Source organism: Mustela nivalis (genome assembly GCF_964662115.1).
Source record: "Mustela nivalis genome assembly, chromosome: 5".
Taxonomy (NCBI): Eukaryota; Metazoa; Chordata; class Mammalia; order Carnivora; family Mustelidae; genus Mustela; species Mustela nivalis.
In genome coordinates, this window is record NC_139024.1 from 30941033 (window position 1) to 30959599 (window position 18567).

Below are 18567 nucleotides of genomic sequence, written 5' to 3' on the forward strand. Positions count from 1 at the left end.
GATTTTAATATGCTAACTTTACTAAAATGTAAATATTTGTCTGCATTGAAAGTGAGGAATGGGATAGTCTAAGATACCTGAACTCCATGGTTGTGGATGTCATTTCAGTGTATTATAAACTAGTCACTGATAAAAAGTCATCCCATGACTATTAACTGAAAACTCACAAAGAAATCTGACCTTGCCATCCATACTTTGCTCACTGCAACAGTGCTCTTGAGGTTCCTAGGAGGGGAACATTGTACAATGAGGTCTGAAATTTGGCCACTTTTTATCTACAAAATTTCACATGGTCCCATCTAATGTCTTTGATAATCAATTCCACTTGTTAGCGTAACAGTCACCATGTATTGAAAATATGCAATATGTAAGATCACATGTAACAAACTCATAAGGTATGTATTACCTCAATTTACTTAGCCTCAGAAAGGTTAAGTGATAGATTGATGCTACTACGCAGTACAAAGAGATGGGCTAAAATTCGGGTCTTCCTGTTTCTGTCCTTTGAAAGCACCATCTTGGCAACTTATAACTATCATTCTGGAAAGTCAATAATTTGGGGGGTTTTGCTTTCTTATGTAGCCCCATAAGGAAATAACTAATGTCTGTAAGAAGTTAGTCAATGGTTTAAGCATATTTTGCATTTAGCTTTGTTCTCATGCTTATGAATTACAGAAACCAGCATCTGCATATTAATGATAGTACTCTTCAGGATGTTAAGCACGTATTTGATACATTCTCTTTAGATACAATATATGTTTGTTCAAGGGTACAAAAGTAATACCCCTAAATTTGTAGATATTCACTACATCTATCTCTTCCTCTTTGGGCTTATATAAAACATGCGCTTTGTATAGAAAGAAAAAAAAAAAAGACTTTTATAGCCTGTATTCTCAACAAAGGTTAAACACTGTTATTTTGTTTGTGGATGAAATCTATAAACCCACCTCCTTCATCTAAATCATAAAATCACTTGCTCCGTGGATGTCTTAAACTGATTTTTAATCTACCCTTTATAGAAAAGAGTCACAGAGACCACCTTTTTTAAACAACGTAATGTCAAGTTTTACATCTCAATTATCAAGACACATGACTTTTGACGCAAAGTACTTGGTTCTAGATCTCCTAAAGACCATTTTGAAACAAGGTAATATGTAAACACATATCTGGGTTAAAGGTCATGTAAACAACATGAGACTGATGTAGGTCAGTTCTCTAACTGAACTCTACAGAGCTACACCCAGAGCCTAGGTGCTCCTTTACAAGGTCAGAAGAAGCTGGGTCACAGCTACAGTAAAGCCCTTCCTTCTCACTTCCCTAAGGTGCATAGTCGGGGTTCAGTGAGTAACCCTGATATCTGAAGACCCACCACCATGGGTCATACACAGATATTGTCATCTGGTAATTGAAAAATAGCTGAAGACTTTACCTCCATTGTCTTTTTTAATACAGACAATATTATGAATTTAAAGATTTAAATGACTTTAAACCAACAGACATTTTTCTAATAGCATTTCCAACAGGCCTCAAAAATTCCAGTATATAATTGGTTAGTGATTTAATTTATATGTATTAAGACTTGTAAAGAACTTTAACATTTAATTAAAGTAAAAAATAAAAAGGGTGACTATTAAACTCATTTCTGTGCCTCTATACAGTTTTTCTATACATAAATGTATACACACACACACATGGACAGATGCAAATTTGCTGAGGTGGTTTGATAGAGATCCTCTGTTTCGTATTTTTGCCCATGATATGTGTACATGTTTACTTTCAAGACAAGTTAATGATCAGTTTCCCATATCTAATTAATACTTGGGAATTGGTCATTACTTACAATCAGAACTATATGCTTATTCAATTTAAGGTACCTCATTTAAATTTTGACCAGTTAATATGAATTAATGAATAATGCTTGTATAATTATTTACTTCTGGCTTGTAGCTTGTATTTGTAAGGCTTTCTTACATAAAGGATTTCACATTTCCTTAATATAGCTTCTCCTGAGCGAAGCATAAAGAGTTCAGAATTAGTAAAATGTGTCCTAAATATGGCTAATAGTCGAAGAGCACTATCACATTGGATTCTCAGAAATTGAGGCACTTGTATTATACCTGAAGTCTTCGAAATTACTGCTTTTCATGGGTTACGGTATCACAGAAGTCATGGAATCTTGGACTTGAAAGATAGTTTAGAGATTATCAGATGCCACAGATGAGAAAAATAACACCCAGAAAGATCATTATTTTTACACATTCAGAGACTCTTCTCTAGTAACAAACTATAGAAATGATCCCTGAAAGTATAGTTTTAAGATAGAGTTATTTTTAACACAGTCTAGTGTGTGTCAAGAGAGCCACTCTTAATGGGCAGCTAAAAATTAGTCCTGAGTTCTTTCCAGCAAACTTTCCTTCCTTTGGGGACAGTGAGAAACAATTAATAAGAAAATTAAAGATGATACTTAATGACTATAACAAATTCCTGAGAGTTCAGTGAGTAAATCAAGATTGTGTAAGTATGTATTAAAAGCTACAGAATTGGGAAAAAAAAAAAAAACCTGATTCATCATAATTTGCTTGGGCTTCTATTCAAGATGGCAGAGATGAATTTTCCATTGATTTCCCAGAGTCTATACAATGAGCCCAAAGCAAAATATAGAAAGTAACAATATTTTCTTTTACCATCCCCAGTTTTTTCATTGACACTTTTCAATACCAAAATTTAGTTCATTCTACACGTAGCCTCCTCCTTGCTTATTGCTTAGGAATAGCCCAGAGCTATGACTCCTTTATGACTTCACCCCAGGAAGGATAGTATTAAATTATTTCATTTGCTCTTTCAGCAGTTAGCTCAAATACAGCAATGTCCATCCAAAAAACTATGCTAAATTCGTATCTTGATTTTTGGTGTTTGTATATTCAGTATTTTAACAGATATCTACATAAGAATTTACCGCTAGGATACTATGCTGGACTCCACGGGGGGGGGGGGGGGGGGGTGTGGAATTAATGCCTAAAACATTACCCAATCTCAAGAACTGAAAATCCAGTGTCTCCTGTTTCCTATAGATCAATTCTACCTACTTGGGTGATGAAAAAAATGATCTCCAATGAGTTCTCAATTCTAAAATACAATTCATGTTTAAAATGCACCATTAATTTAATAACCGCCTTTGGGAAATAAATACACAACATTAAATATTCACATTAATAGTAAGAATCATAGAAAAGAATCTAGATTAATTAAACACCTCACAAAATGTTTTACTTTTTTTCAGGCACAGGATTGAGAAAAAAATGTAAATAATTGTGAAATAAATTTTATTTCTATAACAACAAAGTCACAAATACTTGCTACTTTAACAACTGAAAAACTTAACATGGCATCCTTAAAATAAAACTTTGAGTTTCTTGAGAATAAAATTTATCTTGGGCTCCATTCTCCTTTCTGGGAATATAATTCTGGTAGATCTGCTCCTAGAGACTGCTTCAAAGGTATATCAGAAGCCTATTCAAAAGTGTAGAGTCACATCCAAATCAAAAGCAAAAAAAAAAATTTCTAAAATGCATGGTTTTTACTGAGAATACAATTGTTTTTCTAACACATATAATAAAATATGTTCTTCTTAATTTAACACCATATACTTGTTATTTCTGTGGGGAAAAAACATCCAAGGCAAGTATCTCTTTTATGAAAAGATTTAAGTAATAGTAGACACTTTTTAATAACAGCTCCCTAGGGATGCTTGGGTGGCTCAGTTGGTTAAGCTTCTGACTTCAGCTCAGTCATGATCCCCAGATCTTGAGACCGAGCCCTGCACTGGGCTCCCTGCTCAGCAGGAGGCATGCTTTCTCCTTCTGCCTGCAGCTTCCCCTACTTGCGCTCTCCCTCACTCTCTCTCTGTGATAAATAGATGAATAAAATCTTAAAAAAAAAAAAAACTCTCTGAAATATCATATGTAGATTTATTCCTGTTAAGTAACAAAAATTCAACTGAGTAAATTTTAAAAATCTAATTGACATCATTAAAGGAGTCATGAATCCGGTAGTATCCCATCTAGCAAACAGAAGGGCTCTCAGAGGAGTTGTACAAAATGGAAGGTCCTTACAGAGGAGATGGGGCAAGAAAGTTCCTAACAAAAGAAAAGGATTCTCCCAGGCAAGACCACTTTCCCTTAGGGGTCAAGGCAAGAGGTCTGCCCCCAAAGATGATCTCACTTCCCTTTGGAGGATGGAGAGGGCCCATGCAGCAGACCTGTTGGCAGTGATCAAAAAATTCCTGACTGACTAAACTTATTTCCAGAAATAAGACATTAGCAATGAGGTCCTGTCCTCAGTTTTCAATATTGTGCAAAGCTCTGGAATTCCTAGTGTACAGTAGAACTGGTTTCAGCTCCAGCATCCTCAATCACTGGATGTAAAAGACCTTGGTAAAACTATTAACCAAACTACTTAATTGTCAGAATCGGGAAAATTGGAGCCCAAAGAAGGGTAGACAAAGTCAAACAGCTTTTTCTTGTTAAAACAAGGGCACAATTCTGAAGCTCCCACCTTGGGCCTTTCCATGTTTCTCTCTGGGAGGTCTCGGACAGTAGGAGGCTATAAATTTCCTGCAAAGAAGTTTGGCTCACAAATGTAGTAAAATGCTAATGAATGCAGTGAGAGGCCCTGAAGTTTTTTGAGGAGAGCAATATCACTATCAGATATTTGCTGGTGGAAATTACTGTCACTTGAGTAGAGGATGGGATGAATGCGGAGAGCCTAAAACTAGAAAAGCAGGCAGGAAATTATCACAATGGTCCAATGGGAGAAAAAGTTGCTGTCAACTGGACAATGACAATAGAAGCGTATGCTTAACTAACATGTGTTGAGTACACCAAATGTGCCAGATATTGAGCATAATCTTATCTAATCCTCATGTCAACCCTCAAAGCTACATACTGTTATTGTCATTACTGTCCCCATTTTATAGATGAGGAACTCAGAGCTTGAGGTAGCCAGCCTCAGATTACATAGCCGGCAAGGGGCACTCAGAATTCAAACCCAGATCTGATGCTCTCATCCATTCACTATGCCACTGCTTCTCAAAATGTATAACACAGGCCTATCGCTTGGGGATACTGTTAAAATACAGATTCCCTTTCTTGCCCAAGTTTTAACAAAGGAATTTTTCCAGATATATTAAAGTGTAATTGACAAATAGGGATACTATTTTTTAAGGTATACAACTTGAAGTTTTGATATATGTATCAATTGTGAAATGATTACCACAATCAAGTTAATTAACATACCATACTCATCACCTTGTTTGTTTATTTATTTGGTTATGAGAACACTTAAGATCTACCCACTTAGCAAACTTCAAGGATACAATACAATATTGTTAACTATAACCAGCATACTCGACATTAGATCTCCAGAATTTACTCATGTTGTAGAGCTGACACTTCATACTCTGACCAACATCTCCCCCATTCACCCCACCTCCTAGCCCTTGGCAACCACAGTGTCACTCTTGGCTTCTATAAATATGACTATTTTAGATTCCACCTAAGTGAGATCATGCAGCATTTATCCTTCTGTGTCTTGCTTATTTCAGTTGCCATAATGTCCTCCACGTTCATCCATGTAGTCATAAGTGGCAGGATTTCCTTCTTTAAAAAGCTGAATAATATTCTTGTGTGTATGTGTGCAAAGCCTGTGTCTGTGTGTCATCTGTGTGTATTACATTTTCTTTATCCACACATCTGCTGATGGACATTTAGGTTGTTTCCATATCTTGACTATTGGGAATAATGCTGCAAAAACATGGAAGTGCAGATACCTCTTCCAGATTTCATTTATTTTGGATATATACTCAGAAGTGTGATTGCTAAGACGTGTGGCTGCTCTATTTTTAATTTTTTGAAGAATCACCATACCATTTTTCATAATGGCTATACCAATTTACATCTCACTAATGGTGTACAAAGGTTCCCCTTTTCTCCACATCCTTGACAACATTCACCTTTTGTCTTTGTGATAATAGCTATTCTAACAGATGTGAGGCAATAACTCCTTTTGTGGTTTCAATGTGCATTTCCCTGATGACTAGTGAATTTGAGCAACTTTTCCTCTGCCTATTGGCCATTTGTATATCTTCTTTGGAGAGATACCTATTTAGGTCCTTCACCCACTTTGTAATCAAGTTATTTTTTTTCCTATTAAGCTGAGTTCCTTATATTTTTTGGATATTAACCTCTTATAAGATTTATGGTTTGAAAATATTTCTCCCATTCTGTAAGTTGTTTCTTCATTCTGTTTATTTCCTTCAGTAGCAGGACCATTTTTCTTTGATACAATACCATTTGTTTATTTTTGCTTTGGTTACCTGTGCACTTAGTGTCATCTCCATGAAATCAATGCCAAGACCAATGTCAAAAGATTTTTCCCTATGTTTTCCTCTCGTAGTTTTCTATCTCAGGTCTTACATTTAAGTCGTTAATCTATTTTGCATTGATTTTGTATCAATTATCTCTTATTTCTACATGGTATGAGAGGAGTCCAATTTCCTTCTCCATGTGGATATCCAGTTTTTCCAACAGTATATATATTAAAGAGATTATGCATTCTCCACTGTTTATGGCACACTTGTCAAAGATCAGTTGGCCATAAATGCATGTATTTGTATTTATTTCTGGGCTTTCCATCCTGTTTCATTGGTCTACATGTCTATCTTTATGCAAGTACCATACTATTTTAATTACTGTGGTTTTTAAAATACAGTTTGAAATCAGGAAGTATGATGCCCTCCAGCTTTGTTCCTCTTGCTCAACATTGCCATGGCTATTTGGAGTCTTTTGTATTTCCATATGAATTCTAGAATTGTTTTTTCTATTTCTGAAAAGAATGCCATTGGGATTTTGACAGTGATTTCACTGAATGGACATTTTGACAATATTATTTATAATCCATGTACAAAGGATATATTTCTATTTGTCTGTGTTTTCTTTAATATCCCTCATCAATATTGTATATTTTCAGTGGATAAGCTCTTCAGCCCTTTGGTTAAGTTTATTCCTATTTTATTCTTTTAGTTGTTATTGTGAATGAGATCATTTTCTTAATTTTCTTTTCAGATAGTTAGTCATTCCTGTATAGAAATGCCACTGATTTTTGTATATTGATTTTGTATCCTGCAACTTTATTAAATTTATTAGTTCTAACAGTTTTTTGCTGAGTCTTCAGGATTTTCCACATATATGATCATGTCATCTGCAAATAGTGATAATTTGACTTCTTTCCAATTTGGTGTTTTTTATTTCTTTTTCTTGCCTAATTGCTCTGGCTAGGACTTTAAGTACTGTGTTGAACAAAAGCAGCAAGAGTGGGTATCCTTGGTTCTTGATAAATCTTAAAGGAAAAGGTTTAAATTATTCACCATTAAGTATGATGCTAGCTGCCAACCTTTCATATATGGACCTGACTGTGTTATGGTAAGACCCTTCCAATCCTATCTTGTTGAAAATTTTTATCTTAAATGGATGTTGAATATCGTCAAATGTTTTTTTGCATTAAGACATTCAATGTGGTTTTTATCTTTCAGTCTGTTTATGTAATATATCACATCAATCAGTTTACATATGTTGAACCATCCTAGCATCCCAGGGATAAATTCCACTGAATTGTAGTATATGACCTTTTTAATGTACTGTTGAATTCAGTTTATTAGCATTTTATTGAAGACTTTAGCATCTAAATTTATTAGAAATATTGGCCCATATTTTTCTTTTTTTAAGATTTTATTTATTTATTTATTTGACAGAGAATAAGCAGGGGAAGTGCCAGGCACAGGGAGAAGCAGGTTCCCCACTTGAACATGGAGCTTAATGTGGCACTCCATCTCACCACCCTGGGATGATGGCCTAAGCTGAAGGCAGATGGCTAACAACTGAGCCACCTAGGTGTCCTGGCCTTTAGCTTTTTTGTTGTATCTTTGGATTCTGGGGATACTAGCCTCATAAGATAGTTTGGAAGTATTCTTTCCACTTATAAATTCAGAAGAGTTTAAGAAAGATTGATATTAATTCTTCTTTGACTGGTGCAATTCACCAGTAAGGCCACTTGGTTCTGGGCTTTTCTTTGTTTTATTGTTGTTATTGTTGCTTAACTGACTCAGTCTCTTTCCTCATTATTGGCCTATTCAGGCTTTCTATTTCTTCTTGATTCAATCTTGAAAGGTTGTATGTTTCTAAGAATTTACCTCTTTCTTTTAGATTATATAATTTTTTCACTAGGATTGTTCATCTTCATTGTTCTTATGGTTCTTTGTATTTTTGTGGTATCAGTTGTAATGTCTCCTCTTTCATTTCTAATTTTATTTGTCTTCTCTCTTTTTATTTTTTTTTTATTTTTTTTTTATTTTTATTTTTTTTTTAAGATTTTATTTATTTATTTGTCAGAGAGAGAGAGCGAGCGAGAGCGAGCACAGGCAGACAGAGTGGAAGGCAGAGTCAGAGGGAGAAGCAGGCTCCTCACGGAGCAAGGAGCCCGATATGGGACTCGATCCCAGGACGCTGGGATCATGACCTGAGCCGAAGGCAGCTGCTTAACCAACTGAGCCACCCAGGTGTCCCTGTCTTCTCTCTTTTTAAATACAGATTCTGATTTAGCAGTTCTAGGTGCAATCTGAGATTCTGCATATCTAACAAGTTCCCAGTTGATGCCAATATTGCTGGTCCATACACCAAACTTTGAGCTGCAACAAATTATGCCTAATGGAAGTGTGAAGGAGGAGACAGACAGGAGAAACCTTCCAAAAAAATAAAGCTGGTTATGCAGACTGAAGAAGACTAGAGAAAGAAAAATTTTTTGAGATGTCTAGCCTATGAGAAAGTTACCAGTTGAAATAGTAACCCGAAAGGAAGACTAGTTGCAATTTGTATTAACTAAATAATTGCTGCCTGTTCTTAAACCAATTTTATTAATTTTATTATTTTTTTAAAATTTATTTATTTATCTGAGAGAGAATGAGAGGGTAGTGTCAATTACAACCACACAACAAGTGAGGCTGTGTCAATTCCAAATGAGAGCACATGAGCAGGGTAGGGGCAGATAGAAAGAATCTCTAGCAGATTCCCCACTGAGCATGGAGCTGGACATGGGGCTCGATCTTACAACCCTGAGATCATGACCTGAACCAAAATCAAGAGTTAGATGTTTAACTGACAGAGCCACCCAGGTGCCCATTAATCAATTTTTTAAAGGGTTAAATGACACTCATAACAATAATAATAAAGATAAAAATAAATAAAAAGGACTGAACCTACTCTCTAACATTATCAAAATCAGGCTACCAGTAGTAGTTAACAATGCCGACACATAAACTTATTTATTCAACTCTATTGTTTATTAGCAACCCAGCCAAAACAATAATCTATGCTTACTTAAATCAGGATTGATGGTGACATAGAGAGGCATAATCCAGATAGCAGGGATTAGTTTCTTCATAAAAAAAAAGTACAGAGAAAGGGAAGGAGGGGAAAACTATAGGCTAAAGTTAGTCAACCTATGTTTCCATATCTAAATTTGTATAACACTTTGAGCAAGTACTTTAACTGTTCTAACCCTGTTCCCTGTCTATAAATTGAGGATGATGATATCACCCAATTCATACTTCTTTTGTGAGTTGTAAATACTTAAATCACTTTGAACACTGCTTATTGTAAATACTTGGTATTTTAGTATCATCATCACCCTCATCATCTTCATTATCATCACTTTAAAATACTCAACAAATTGAAAAATGTATGAACAACATTTTATAATCCCTCTGACTGAGAAGTAGAATTTTTTTCCCCCATCCCTTGAAGCTATGCTGACCTCGTGACTTCCTTCGACCAATCAATTATGGCGGAAGTGAGGTTGTGTCAATTCCAAAGTATAGGCCTCAAGAGAGCTTGTAGCTTCTATCTGTGCCCTCTTAGAATCCTGCACTCAGACACCATGTAAAAAGCCAATGTAGCCTACCAGAAGATGAGAGGCCATGAGGAGGAGAACTGAAGCACCCAACACCAACTCCCAGATGTGAGTGAAACCATCTTGGACCTGAGAGTTCAGCTGACTGTCCAGCATTCACAGTCATATGAGTGACCCAAATGAAAGCCACAGAGGAACCACCCAACCAATCCACAGGATCGTGAAAAATAATAAATAATTGTTGTTTTAGTCATAGCTTTTGGGGCAACTTGTTCCACAGCAATAAATAACTGAAATAGCACCCATAAAAGTAAAATTAATAAAATGGCCCTTGGTGATTTAAAAAATTGTGATCTTCTGAAGTATTACAGTTATTATAAACGTTGATTCCTTTCTTTCTTCATTCTATAAAGATTTGCTGAGCACCTAGCAGTCTCCAGATAATATACTAACATATATATATATATATATATATATATATATATACACACATATATATATATATATAACCATAATATATAAATTGATAAACAAAACATTTTCCTGCCCTTACAGAGTTTACGGTCCAGTTAGCATTACAAATGGAACATGGAAATACATATATAATTATAAATTGTGGTAAGTACCTAGATAAGAGACTAGCAGAGACATACCTTAGTTGTACTGGACAGGTTTTTTCAGTGTTTAGACATAGCGATGCTGTGAAATAAATTCTCTCCCATTGATTTTATTTTAAAAGAAATGGCTATTACATCAAACTCAAAACGTTTAAAGTATGAGGAAACTGTTGTTCCGTCTCTTTTCTATTTAAAATAGTAGATATAAATAAACTATCTCCAGAGATGGAGAAAGCAGATGGATTTGAAAATTCAAGCTCACACTGAATATAATTAACTTGGAAAGGGAGAGAAGCTAATGACGCCTGAGATTATAGGTGCCCAGGAGACAGGCAAAGGGCTAACTTATTTTTAACACTACACTAGTCTCAGCAGTGAGGAAAATTTAAACTTGATTAAAGTCTCTGAGGAGGTGAAAAAGCAAATGAAGAGAGAAAAAAAATGTGGCTATTGGAGAGTAATTAACATTTTGACCCAGTTGCCAGACTGAGTAGGTGTTCAGTGCTTATTAACAAAGCTGGGTTTCTTGGGTCATTGCAAATGAGAAGGTCTTGTGAAAGCACTCTGGGCATTGTTTACTATTTGATTCTGAAGAAGGTATACCTAGAAAGAAAAATGGGCTTAGGCAAAGCACTTCCTCAGCGGGAATGGAGGATTGTTTTCTGTTCCGAGGAGGCCTTATTTGCATTTCCAAATAGAACCCTCCGGGATATTAGATCAGGCAAAGGAGAAGATGACTCTTGGCCTTGAAGCTTGATAATGGTCAGGTCCCAGGTCACTGTGATTGAGACTTAAATAAAGCCTGGTCTACAGAGCCCTTCACAATCGAACCCCAAGGGCCATTCCCCTTTGCTCACCCTACAATTTGGTCAGTCCTATACAAGGAATACGCATTCACAAACCCGAGTTTTTTTATGTGCCATTCCTGCTACCTAGAATACTCTTTTCTTCTCCACCTAAGAAGCTCCTGCCCTTCACCCCAGTATAATTGTTATTTCTTTACACTCTCACCCCCAAAGCAAGACCAATTAGTCATTTCCTTGTTGGTACATACTACTCTGTGGCATCCTCTGTTATAACAGCATTTTGTACTTACCCACTACATTTGTAAGCTCCTCAAACCAAAACATATCTCATCCATCTAGGTATTGGTTATACTTAAGTATCTATCACATAACAAATGTCTGGGAAACAATCAATTGATGGAATAAATAAATAAATAAATAAGAAAAGGAGACAAAGAATACTTGAAGAGATGCTGGGGTGTCTGTGTGGTGTATGTGTTTCTGTATCCATAGTCATATGTGGGCATGGAAAGATACACATCTAAATGTTAACATATAGGAAGATTTCTCATATAAACTATGAAAAGACTTGTGATTGAAATATGTTACTAATCTCTTTAAACTTCTTTTCATTTTTTATTTTGAATGTAGCAATAAAACACTGGTATACCACTTGTGTATTAAAATGCTTGCAGACATTTTGCCTTCCTTAGGTTTTAGCTAGGATTTTCTAAAAGGCATCTGATTTGCACTTCTTAAGATTTATTGTGAAAAAATGTAAGTAAATGAGATAAAAGGATTTAATGTGGTTTCAAATGCCTTACTGTGAAGCTATGAGAACAATATTTGATAAATGTTGCAAGTGCTTAACTTAAAGCTTAGACCTCTGTAAACCAATTTCTAAACTTCAAAACCGCCTAGTACATTTAAGAACATTTGAAAGTTCAAAGTATAACCTTTTCAAAATTACATAGTAACATCAGATATCAAGTAGAAAATACTCAATTCTGTCTTCTTTTCCAATGAATCAAAATCCCATAAATGTTATCAAGCAAATAACTACATGTTCTAAAGACGGCTGGTTCTTCCAAGTGTCTTCTCTACATGAATATTCTTTCTTGCCTCCATAGAATTATCATAACTTGACAGGCATTTGAATATATTCTTGCTGTCAATATCTGCTTTTAAATAATGCTTTTTTCTTCTCTGAATTTAGAAAAAATATAAAACTGCTCAATATAGAGAATTTGAGAAGCAAATAAGTAATTTTCTTTCAAAGAAAATAAAAATCATCCTAAATTCAGCAGCCCAACATAATTATTGCTAATATTTTATTATAATAAATATTTCATTAGAAAAATAATATAGAGGGGCACCTGGGGGCTCAATTGGTTAAGCATCCAACTCTTGATTTCTGCTCAGGTCATGATCTCAGTGCTGTGAGATTGAGCCCTGTGCAAGGCTCTGCACTTAACCCAGCCTCTGCTTGAGATTTTCTCTCCCACCCCCACCCACCATGAAGTTTTAGAATATAAGTGAGGTTCAGTGGGGTGAGGTCTGGAGCCATTGACCAAGAAAGAATTCTTGAGACATCTTGGGGCAAAATGGTGGTTTATTAAAGCACAGGGACAGGACCCGTGGGCAGAAAGAGCTGCTGCCCCTGAGTTGTGAGGGGTGGCAGGTTCTGTAGATGGGGTTGGGGTGGTAAGGAAAAGGGAGGTTTCAATAGAACTTTCATATGCTAAAGAGGACCTACAAGCTATCAAGACACGGAGGCCATTTTTCCCTCTAGCAAGATATTAACATTAAGATAGGTGGGAGATGCCTAAAGAATGTCGCATATGTCCCAGGCAGGAGTGGGGGTGGGGAAAGGTTGCAGGGTGTCAGCTTTTGCTTTGTCCTCAGCCAGTCTTCTGTTCCCTCATCACCTCCCCCACTGCACTTTCTCTCTAAAGTAAATAAATAAATCTTAAAAAAAAAAAAAGAATATAGATAGAAAACTTACAAATATAAAATCAAAAAATAGAATGAAAATCACAGTGTTTTCTAGAGTAGTTTTTCCTAAGTATATGTTACTTTAACACATATTGGACCATGGTGTATATTTTTAAATAGAATTTAGGTTACTCCTAGGATTTGGTTTGGTTTTTTAGTTATAACTAATTTTAGTTATAACTATAACTATAACTTATAACTATAACTATTTTTTAGTTATAACTAATACTGCAGTAGAATTTGTGTGTAGGTATTTGAATTTTTAACTACTTTTTGAGAACAGATATATAGAATAGAAATAAATAGATCAAGGAGTACCCAGTTTTTAAAACTCTGAATACATGTTGACAAAATACTCTCCAAAAAGTTATCACTATGGAACTTCCTACTTGCAATAGATAAGAGCATCTATTTCCTATCTCTTCAATAATATTCAGTATTTTTTTTGTCTCTGCTATTATGACAGGCCAATGTTGTTTCTCAATAATTTTGCCATTTCTTTTATTATGAAGTGAAGTTGGCCATTTTTCACATGTTAATTTGTCATTTGTATTTCATTTACTGCGAATTAAGCCCCTTGAGGACAAGGGTGTTTTTCTCCCACACTGTAATGACTCAATAACTACTGTTAAAAGAATCATATTTTCACATACTCTGACCATTTGTTACATTGGTATTTAGTGTTTTTCTTTTTGATTCTAAAAGCAACTTATATTCTAGGTATTTGTTGCAATTACTTTCCCACAATTTCTCATTTTGCTTTTACTCTTGTTTATAGTTTTCTTTGATGAACAGTCTTTCACTTTATATAGTCATCCATTCACCTTTTTACTTTGAATTTCTTCTATTGGTTTTAGGGCTTTATGAACCCCTCTTTAATTCTGAGATGATTTTTACTGTAAATATAACTCATAGTAATTGTTGGGTGGAAGAGGGTATTTATTCCTTCTGTCAAGGTATTTAATTTTCAGAAAAGGAATCAGGGTCCCGTGAAAATAACTTGAGTAATTGGTGTGTTCTGGCAATCCCTAAGAAGTGAAAATATGAGACTTTAGAAAGTTTTTATTTTTCCTTACAAGTATTCTTAATCTGGGGTGAGTCCTCTGAGTCTATCAAGTTCAATGTGCACTTTTCTAGATAGAGTCTGAAAAGACCTATGATTCCAAAATTGTTAAGAATCATGAGATGTTCTTCAAGGATTTTTCACATTTGACACTATCTGGATTCCCCAGTCTCTAAACTTTAAAAACTTTTATTCAAATCCAGAGTTTGACATCCCACAAAGAAGAAATGGCCGAAGAATAGTGATTGGTGTTTTTAAGTTAAAGAATAAATCTAGCACAAGCTTTTCTAAAGATGCTGTCATGCTGAACACAAACTTAACCACTGATAACTTAGAACACTGGGTGCCAGGCTTACATGGGTACCAACCCATGTGTATGTCATTGAAAATTCAATAGATCCTAAGGTCTAGAATGTCAATCTTTTCATATAATTTAAACTCATACAAGCTCCCAATTGGATATGAACTATTTAAGCCCACAAGCCTTAAAATCCTACATCACCATCCTCTCCAAAATACCTCCAACAGCAGTCACCAAATCAATGATTAAAGATTTCTAGGGATAAGAAGCTCTTTGCTTCTTAAGACAGTTCACTGCAGAATTTCTCCCTCCAGCCCTTATTTCATGAAGATCTAAGTTTTCCATTTATCTTTCTGAAACAGTGGAGCCCAGGTAATCAGGCACACCTGCAGGAAATCTGCTGAAACAACTTTTCAGCCTTCTTAAATGGATGAGCTGAGACATAATCAAAACAGCATGTCACTGCTTTGTACAGATTTCTTGCTGAAACAGTGTCAGATTTTGAATACAGAGTGCTCCCTAAAAATGAAGGCAGCATTTACGTTTTAAAAAGTATAGTAATTCTCCTAATTTGGGGAAACAGAGATGGTAGTTAGTTTCCATGTAGACAATCATTAGAGTATAAAGTCAGCCTACTTCCACAAAACTGGCCAATCATTTTGACAAAGCTAAGCAAATGAGCAAAGATATTGTCAGTTTTTTGGAGAAATGTCCCAATGTCAGCATCGACAAATGTCTCTGGGGATTTCCAACCTGCCATCTAGATTCTTGTAACAATGGGAAGGGGGTGTAGAACTGAGTGTGTGGTTGTTTTCTAGGGGAAAAAATGTGCATATGGATGCAAAAACACATGTGAGATAACTTCAATATGTATAAATACTTATTTTTTAAAATAATCTTATTATTCATCAAAAATAGCACGTGGACTAGATATGGGAATTAGCCTGCTAATTTATACATCACTCACAGCAATAAAGAAAGTTCAATTAGAAACCCATGGAGAAGACAGAACTCAATTAGGATGAACTCAAAGGTAACATGTTATAAACTCTTATCACTACCTCTAGATCCCTAAAGAAAATAATTCTACTTTTTTGAGACTTGTGCTCTGTTTTAAATAATTACTATAAAGGGTTTTTGGCATATGGCTTTTTTATTGTTTATCTGTTTATATAAAATACTACTAATAGTGTTTTTCAAGGCACAGGTCACAACCAGAGAGCCATGAGACCGAGTTAGTGGCTCTCAACCAGCTGTTTTTCCTCTCCCCTGAATTAAAAGAACATAAAGAGTTTGTGTATATGTGTGTACGTTGTGTGTCCACATACATGCAATAGTATAAACTGTATTTCTTATTCTAGGTCAAAATCAAGTATATTTGAAAGACATTCTTTTATAGATTAGAGAATAGATAGAGATCAATAAATGATAGATTGCCATTTGTTTAAGAAAAATATTATGTCCCTATCATAATATTTTTTAAAGTTTTTTTCTACCATATGCTACCAAAGAATTTTTTTTTAAGATCATTTATTTATTTATTTGACAGAGACAGAGACCACAAGTAGGCAGAGAGGCGAAGGGAAGCAGGCTCCCCACTGAGCAGAGAGCCCAATGCGGGGCCCGATCCCAGGACCCTGAGATCATGACCTGAGCCCAAGGCAGAGACTTTAACCCATTGAGCCACCCAGGCACCCCCAAAGAAATGTTTTTAAATTACTTCATTCATCTTCACAACTCTCCTGTGTGGAAAAAATTGGACTTAATTAAATGGTGCTGTCAACTTCACTTTAAAGGAATGGATTTCTATAGATAGTAGCTGCCAATTTTTATTTGCCAAACCAAAGATTTTTCAAGAACACAGAAGAAGATTTCTGAATTGTCACTAAGCATGAAATGTCAATGGTAATTTATTTCTGATGACAACAATTTAGACCAGGTCAAAATACAGACTCAGGAAACTTAAAATTCCACATATACAGCGTGCCTTCTCAACTTCTCTCAATAGCCAAGTCCCACTTATCTAGAAATGGACTACCTAAAGTGTGTATTCATGTAAAACTCTCACAGATAAAACAAGGGCATGCACATATATTCTCTATTGCCATGTTTGTCTTGCCTTTTTGTCTTAGACACAAGGTGCCAAATGCTTGCCTAGAGCACAGCTGGGAATCTAAGCCCCTAGATCACCATCCCAGACTTGCCTAACTGAGTCTCTGATGTTAGCCAACTGTGCTCCCACTCTACCTCTGCCTGTCCGTCCCTAGTAAAAAGATTTCTGCCAAACCCTGCAACCCCCTTCTTGAAAATCTTCTTTGATCATATCACACCATTTCTCAACAATAAATTCCCATGCACCATGGCCATACATTTAATTTGGAGTCTCATGGTAAATTACAAACTTCACAGACTAACCTGTGAGAAACATCAACTACAGTAAACTTCATCTTGTACATTGGCCCCAGTGTAGCTGGAATTTTTCCTCAGATCATTCAGCCACTCAGACAATTCCTGAGAGACTTAGTAGGGGGGGAAATATTGTGATTATTTACTGGAAGGTGGTATGCTTAGCGAACAGAATTAAACACACTCAACATTTTTCTATTTTTCCTTCAATTGCAATAGACCTTCAAGGTTACATCCAACCCCACTAACTATACAAAAGAAAGAGCTCTTAATTGGGAATCATGAGACTAAGACACTTCCTATTTCCTCTAATGATAAACCCCAAGTCCTGTTCCTCCACCATTGAAAGGATGCAAAACAGATCTAGGTGTTCACAGGTAGGCACTGTAATCACCCTATTGAACCAAAGTAGAGCCAAGCAAAAGTAAGGAGAAGACTGACACATTATGAGGGACATATACTGGGGAAAGATTGAACTTAGACGAGTTGGTAAGAAGTGACTGATTAAGGGAAGGGCATAAAGAAAATTCTAAATGTCAATGACTACATTTTAAGCCTTATATCTTGGATAATCTTTCGAAAAATATTAAGCTCTAGTGGTTATCTTGTCATACAATGCAAACTATTTCTAAACTGGTATTCAGTAATTCACTGGTTGTAATAAAAATACATTTCAAATAACTAAGAGAGGTAGAATAAAGTGCTCAAATAGACATTTTTATTTAATTAATTACTCCATTCTGTCAAAAAGCTGGTCAGTTTAGTGAAGGGGAAAATAGACAAATAGCTATGTGGCTTAACTGCTTAATCAAACCAGTTTCAATGGTTGATTCCTGCATTCTACACAGATCCAGCTCCCAGTCACCTGCCCCCCACAAAAGAAGAAAACAAGGATTCAATTTCATAGCATTTGTTTCTATGTCAATATATTAGGTTCAATTCTACCATGAATGTTCAGTTCTACCATGAGATGGCCTATATGTGGCATTCTGCCCATTTTTCAGGACCAATACATAGGATAAAACAGAAAAAGGATAGTCCAAGAAGGAAGGATTTCCAGAAAACAAGGGCAAGAGGCAGAAGGTCCCAGCAGAAAGAACTGCCCTTCAGGTGTGTGGACTTCAAGGATAGGATGGTCTCCAAAAATGCCAGAGTTCCTTCTTTCCTAAACACTTGCAGCAGATAAATAACAAGGGCTAATTCATAACCCAGTAAGTGATGCTTTGAATTATAAAGAGAAACTCCAAGAAAAGTTTTGATTTCAGGCATGTGAGAGGGCTTGCATTTTATAACTGAAGTAAATATAACTGGTGAAATAGAACAACGATCCTGATTATAGCATCAAAATAAATTAATTCCCCAAGTTCTTGAGGTGGGCTACAATGTCCTTGATTCAACAAATTTCTGTAAAAATTTATTATGTCCCGGTCATCACTGAGT

General features: G+C 35.6%; 1 long non-coding RNA gene across 1 annotated transcript in view; it reads right to left on the minus strand.

The window, feature by feature from the left end:
* Positions 1–155: 155 nt before the first annotated feature.
* Positions 156–18567, minus strand: part of LOC309865503 — a 28403-nt gene continuing 9991 nt past the window's right edge. The window contains exon 3 of the long non-coding RNA XR_014312139.1: positions 156–225. This is a non-coding gene — a long non-coding RNA (uncharacterized lncRNA). The remainder of the gene's footprint in view (positions 226–18567) is intronic.